Source organism: Vespa mandarinia, chromosome 4 (genome assembly GCF_050613455.1).
Source record: "Vespa mandarinia isolate Hongniang chromosome 4, ASM5061345v1, whole genome shotgun sequence".
In the NCBI taxonomy this organism is placed as follows: Eukaryota; Metazoa; Arthropoda; class Insecta; order Hymenoptera; family Vespidae; genus Vespa; species Vespa mandarinia.
This window is the reverse complement of record NC_140813.1, coordinates 4,812,501-4,819,984: the sequence shown is the minus strand read 5'-3', so window position 1 is coordinate 4,819,984 and position 7,484 is coordinate 4,812,501.

The following is a 7,484-nucleotide window of genomic DNA, read 5'->3' as shown; positions in this document are numbered from 1 at the left end:
GCCATGATAGTCTTCCCTTACGATCGAGCGTGTTGTCATGCGCGCGTCGCAAGCCTGGTCGATAGAATAGACATCCTCTCGTGTATATATATATATATATATATATATAAATATATATATATATATATATGAATGTATATATATATGTGTGTGTGTATATATTTTTTCTTCTTGTTTAAAGCTTGCACTTCCATCTCATTATTTTCGTCATTTTCATGTTGAAAATGTCGCCTCTGATAGAATAATTATGATAAGAGAGTAATAAAAATCATTATAAAGAGAAGATAAAGATTAAATATTAGACTAATTATTTTATTAGACAAACGAAGACTCAATAAATGATTAATGTCAATTTAAGATACGACAAAATAAATTTTGTTTCATTTCATTTCATTCGATGATCGAATTATTTCTATTATTATCATTATCATTATTATTATTATTATTATTATTTTTTTTTATATATCATAATTCAGAAAAATGTGAAACGCTGAATATAGGAAAGAAAAAAAAGGGAAAGGAATCAACGTGAAAGTAAAAATTGCGAATAGAGAAACTGGCGCCGCCGTTGGTTAATACGCGTGCTGTTTTCTCCTTCATTGGTTCGTCGCGTTTACTCTCTGAAAATTAATCCGGTCGTGAAATTTACGAGTTTTCTAGTCACGTACAGGTTTTCTCATACATTTTTTAAATGAATATCCTCGCGAATAACTTCATCGATGGATCAATATGATTAATTTAGTTTCGCATCGTTTGCTTCGTTAACAATTGATCTTCAAATTTGTCTACTTTTTCGTGTATTTTTGTTCCTTGTTTTTTTTTCTTTCTTTCTTTCTTTCTTTCTTTTTTTCTTTTTTTTTCTTTTTTTTTCTTTTTTTTTTTAAATGTTTCTCTTTAATGAAGCCTTCAAGCATAAAGAACTTCTTCGAATCATTGAGAAAGTATATCGAGATAGTAATAAAAGAATTTTTTTTTTAATTGGTATTCGAATATTCGAATGATGATAATTAATGTACGAATACGGATAATTAAATAATAAAATTTTCATTTCGAAGAAGGGAGAACAAGAAGAATGCTAAGATATCATTACAGTCCGTTGCATTTTATTTTATTTTATTTTATTTTTTTTTTTCTTTTTTTTCACGTATCTTCATCGTCGTTCGTCGTTCGCAAAATTTGATAAAAAGAGATGAAAGAAAATAAAAGAAAAGAAAAGAAAAGAAAAGAAAAGAAAAAATAAAAAAAACAGAAAACGCAAAATCCGAACGTGTAGGGTATACCGAACGAATCTCTCTCTTTCTCTCTCTTTCTCATTTTCTCTCCCCACCCCTTTCGTTTCCTTCTTCGAAGTTTTCACTGGTGTACTTTTGCAGATGCGAATTCCAAAGTGCTTTTAAATTTTACAAGTTCCGTGAGAAAGAAATGAGAGAAGGAAGAGTGAACGAATAAGAGAGAGACAGACAACAGACAGGGAGAAAGAGAGAAAAAGAATGAGAGAAAGAGACAGAAAGAATGAGAGAAAGAGAGAGAAAGAATGAGAGAAAGAGAGAAAGGTAGAAATAGTGAAAAATAAAGAAAGAGAAGCAAAATGTCGCGTCGGTACTCGTTTCGTTCGGTTCTCAAAAGTTTCTGAGCATGGGGAGTCAGCGTGTGTGCAAGAGAGCTCGCGCGCGCGCATCACGTCGAAGCCCGGGCGAAAGGCATCCCTTTGGCTCCGCCTTTGTAAAGAGGAAGAAAGAGAGAGAAAGAGTGAGTGAGTAAAATAGAGAGAGAGAGAGAGAGAGAGAGAGAGAGAGAGAGAGAAAGAGAGAGAATATTTCTCGGAAAAGTTTCTCTTACTCTCGGCCATGAGGCAATCGTTTCATTACGAGACAGTATTAAGGAGAATACAACTTTTCGTAACACATTTTCTTTCGCGAGTCGAAAGTTTTGACCCAAATGATAAATTTACCTTCGAGATAATATTCCTAAAGTATTTCGTTTTATTTTCGTCTGAAAAGTATTTTTCGTTTCTTTCTTTTTCCTTTTTTTTTTTTTATTTTTTTTTTATTTTTTATTTTTCTTCTTCTTTAGCGATTTTTTTTCTGGTTTTTCCTTTTTGCTTTTTCTTGTTTTTTTTTGTTTTTTTTTTGTTTATTATTTTTTTTTTTTTTTTTTTTTTTTTATAAGCACCTTAAAACGAAGAAACGTTGAAATATGAATGTCCTTAAGGGTGTGTCGATTACTTTAAGATCTTTTTTTTTTTTTTTTTTTTTTTTTTTACTATCGCGTAGTTCGAACGAATTTGTAAGCGAGGTGTAAGTTTTCTAATTTAAAGTGCTTAGCCATGTTTTATATCCTACTGTAATATCCTTTGGCTCGCTAACGCGGAGCCAGTCTAGATAAGTTGTTACCTATATAAGGGTTCGACTGAACTTTTCGTCTAGCTCTTATAAAAGCTTCAGCTAGCGTTGCGGAACTTTCGAGATCGGGTCGAACGACATTCCGCTACCTCTCTTTGAAACTTGTAAAGCTTAAAGGCACTTGAGAATTTATACTCGTGCTCGGCATACATGTATGCCGAGTATGTATATACCCGGGCTAGTAGTGACGCCCTGACGTTGAACTCTAAAAAAATGAATATCAACTTTGGAGAAGAAAAGAGAGGAATAAAAGAGAGAAGAAAATAAAAAAGAAAAAAAAAAAAAAAGAAAAAAAAAAAAAAAAGAAAAAAAAAGGCAAGAAAAGAAATGGAAAAAAAAAGAAAAAATAAAAGGAAATAAAGAAAGAAGATATCTTTGAAATTCGTCAGAAAAAAAAAGTATTTCAAAGGACGAAGGTCGTAGTTCCGTTCGTCCAAGGAATATGAAGTACGAAAAAGTAAAAAATCTGTTCGAGTACTCTGTCGTACGGGGACTGTGTAATGAAACGAGATTGAGATCTATCTTAGTATTCGGGATGTCGCTTAGTAAGCGAATTTTGTGAAAAGAAGGATATATTTTCTCTGAATTGGAATCTAATAAAATTATTTATCGTCGGATATTTTGGCAAATATTTTTTTTTCATTTTTTTTTTTTTCCTTTGCTTCTTCTCCTTTTCCATCCCTCTGTCCTTCCCCCCCCTTTTTTTACCCTCTCCCGCGTTGTACAATCGTTAACGAATACAATACTTACATTTGTTATATATTCCATCGAATATATGTGATATTCAATTTGCAAAAAAAGAAAAAATAATTAATTTTCGCCGACAGAGTTAAATGTGTGTATGTGTGTGTGTGTATGTGTGCGCGCGTGTATGTATGTGTGGATTCAATATATGCGCAATAATTTGAAATAATTTCGATGACAAACTGAGCAACGGATTTACCAACGTCCCTAATCAGGGACGATAAAGAAGTCTAACGAGAGGAAGATTCGTTCGGTAAAAGGGACGACACATAAATGGTTCTGCGGTTCGGAAAGGGAATTTCGTTCGCCGTGATATAATATAAGCTTGGACTAATTCCACTCGGCGCTCAATTTCTGCGCAAAACGGCCTGTAATAACTGAGAAGGGCGAGACAAGAACAACGTGAAGAGCAAGGGAGATAAAGATAGAGAGAGAAAGAGAGAGAAAGAGAAAGAGAAAGAGAAAGAGAAAGAAAGAAGATACAAGAAATGGAGAGATAGGTGATTGGGCTATATATATATTTATTCGATATTGACGATAGGTTCGAGAAGTAGAAGAGATAGAATGGAGCGGGAATGCAGGATCCTTTCTCGAGGTAGCAAAACCAGAATCGTTAACGAGGTGCCCGCCCTCTTTATCGCGAACCAGCCGACGAAGAACAAATGGGCCACCTGTGTCCCGCGTTTCTCGCAACACGCTTCTCGCGCCTTGATTATTCAACAAAGTTTTAGAAGCCGACTCTAATCCACCGCCAATCAGCTCGAAGTCCGACAAAATTTCTTTTTCTTTTTTTCTTGGTTGTTTTCTCTCTCTCTCTCTCTCTCTCACTCTTTCACTCTGTCTCTCTTTTTATTTATTTTCTCCTCGTTCTCTTTCTTGCTTGTTTTTCTTTTCTTTCTTTTTTTTTTCTTTTTTTCTTTTTCTTCTTTCCCCCTTTCTTTTTTTCCTCGATCCAACGAAAGAAGAACCGCGAAGATTTTTAATTGGACGACATTCTCCATTCAACGATGAAACGCGTGCGGGCCTGTTGACAAAGTACCATGACGATGTTCAATCTAAAACTGGCTTGAATATTTGAAAACGATAAAGATATTGTCGGTTCTCTCGTTTAACTAGGCAGATAATACTAGTCGACGTCGACTTCTTTTCTTTCTCATTCCTTTTTTTTTTCTTTCCTACTTCTTCTTCTTCTTCTTCTTCTTCTTCTTCTTCTTTTTTTCCTGTTTTTTTTTCTTTCTTTTTTTTTATTTCAACTACGATTTTCGTGAGAGTCCCATTAATGGACTCGTAAAAACAATTAAGTGGACTTGTCGGTAGTATTTCTTTTCTCTCGATTATTCAGTCTTTCTTTCTTTCTTTCAATTTTTTTTTTTCTTTTTCTTTTTCTTCTTCAATCAAAGCAGAAACAGGAAATATCAGGGAGCATAGTTCGTTGCTATTTAATATTGTATATCTAAATGTTTACATGGTTGACAAGGAAATCATTATTGTCAGTTAGCTCCTGTTTGTTGGCGAATAATTTCTCTCTTCTTTTTTTTCTTTTTTATTTCTTTTTATTATTATTATTATTATTATTATTATTATTATTATTATTTTCTTTTTTTTCCTTCTTCTTTTTATTTATCTCGGGGAACAATCGATGATCAAAAAGAATATATATTTGATAAAAATAAAATGGTGAAGTTAATAAATGCGATCGCGTAGGATAACATTGTATAAAAGTTCGAATATATAAGAGATTCTGAAAATTCAAGATGAAAGTTGTTTTTCGGGTGGGATAGATAATGTTGACGCGCGTTTCACCGAGCATATTTTCGGCAAACAGCAAAATCTTAGTTGGTCGCGGTGCAACACGTTCGCAACTGTTTTTAAGAGACAACTCGAGTCTCGTAAAGTAAGGAAATATGTTTTTAGCAACAAAGTGCACCAAAGCTAATTTTGCTTTGGATATCATCGCGGTACGACGAGTTGCACGCGGTGCGTCCTACGAATTTATTTCGGTGAAATTTCGACGAAGTTGCTTTTCCGTTCGGCTTCTTTCGTGGATGGTCTTACTGGATCCACGTTCATGCAGACAGCTGCCGTGGAAGATCCGAACGATCGTTACAAAATTCCCAAGCTCGTTGAAGGGAGAAATACCTAGAAATAAATGTCGGACTTCAACGAAAACGTACGGACTTCAACGTAAACGCATTTGCTGCATCTGTTCTTTCTCTCTCTCTCTTTCTCTCTCTCTCTCTCTCTCTCTCTCATTCTCTCTCATTCTCTCTCTATCTCTCTCTCTCTCATTCTCTGTCTATCTCTTTCTTTCTATTTAATTCTTCACATGATAAGGATACCTCTATTTTGAAAAAGTTTGTCGATTAATTAAGCATAACTAAACATGAACGGTTCCGTTTAAATTTACATTCGTATAAGCAAGTTAATTACATGTAATTACTTTCAGTGCGATATGCGGTATGTTAAAAAAGATAAGAACGGTAACGAAATTTATGAGATGGAAATAATCGTTGCGTTATATTAAATAAACGAAAGGATACGGCATAAAATGTTTCAAGATATTTTGTCGTTTTAAACTTGTTAGACGACAAATATCTATTAAAATATTTTTCTACAAACGATAAGTATATTTTCATATATACAATTTCTCCTTGTATAATTAATATTTATTTTTTAATGATAATACTTACCTTGCTAATTTGCTCGTTACAATTCATTCCAAGAAATAGAATGGACACATGTTATTCACAAATGTTAACGCACAAATAGATTTGAAATGATAACATAAATACAGTTTTTCTAAAACATTTGTCACTAGAATCATTTTACTTACGAAACATAACGCGAAATGGTGTATTAGAATGGCACTTTCGCGAATTAATTAATAGCCCCAACGTAGATTTCGGATGAGTTCAACGAGTCGAAAGATTCAAATTTGATGGACGAAACGTTATTAAAAATTCAAGATTAAGTAATAAATGGAGAAAACGACAATGTTAAAATCTTTCGTATCATTAAATTTTTATTAGATAATATTATTTGCATAGAAATAATATTATCTTTTAATGTGAACATTTAAATTGTACATATGTACGTATGATACGTGTTAACGAGGATAAAAGAGAAATTTCATGTAATCATTTTAACGTTCTAACATATGTACGTAAAAGTGAGCAGTGTCCAGTAGTTCGATATTAATTAATACGATAACACGGAGAAAAGAAAAAATGTAAGTTATTATTATTATTATTATTATTAAAATACGAGTCATCGATAAAGTCGATGAATTTTTATCGGGACAGTATTAAATGATTATCCGTGCGAAGTAATCTCGATATTTGTTTGATTTTTGAAAAAATTTCAAATATCTACAACTTGTTCGTGATCTACGGGGATAATGAATGAGACGAGAACCGACGGAAGTTCGCGTAACACTGTTCTGACGAAAGATCGGAGGTGAGTGAGCTGAAGGGTAGAACATTTTACATTCCCATAATGACGGTGAAGAGAGAGAGAGAGAGAGAGAGAGAGAGAGAGAGAGAGAGAGAGAGTGTGTGTGTGTGTGCGTGTATAGGGCTAAGAGTACATGAGACTCGGACCCTTTTTTTGCGTTGGTACACCATAAAGTTCGAGGAGGCGAAAATGACGAGAACGTTTTTCTTACTGTTGTGTTTCGTGTTCGAATTTATAACGGTGAAGTTTCTTTCTCGACCGACCGACATTGTTGTTCGATTTGCGAAGACCGTTTTCTAACTGTAAGGGAAGATCTTTTTCTTCTTCTTCTTCTTCTTCTTCTTCGTATTCTTCATCTTCATCTTCATCTTCTTCTTCTTCTTCTTCTTCATGTTCTTCTTTCTTCCTCTTCTTCGACCGTTCCCTATTCTTTCCTCTTTTTTTTTTTTCTTCTTTTTCTTTTTTCTTTCTTCCTTTTTTCCTTTTTTTTGTTTTTTTTTTTGTTTTTTTTTTTCATGCAGCAAAGAGCTCGTTCAACCGCGGTAGAAAATTATATGGAAAAAGAAAACAAAAAAAAAAGTGCAGGTAACGGGTTGTGGCTTTATGGGTGTGCACGTAAACACGTTGTCATTGCAGGACGACATGGACGTTCCTTTTTTTTTTTTTTTTTTCTTTTTTTTCACGTAAATTAGTACTTACTAGTTCCCTATGGGTAAAGTTATTTTTCAAAGTTATACCCAAGTCGATTTCATAGTAAAAGTTTCGGATTTTTGCGAGTCCGTATATTTTTTTTTATGAAAATCTTTTTATTTCTTTTCTTTTTTCTTTTTTTTTTTTTTTTTTTTTTTTTGCAAATTCGACATTAACTTGTAACGATACGACGAT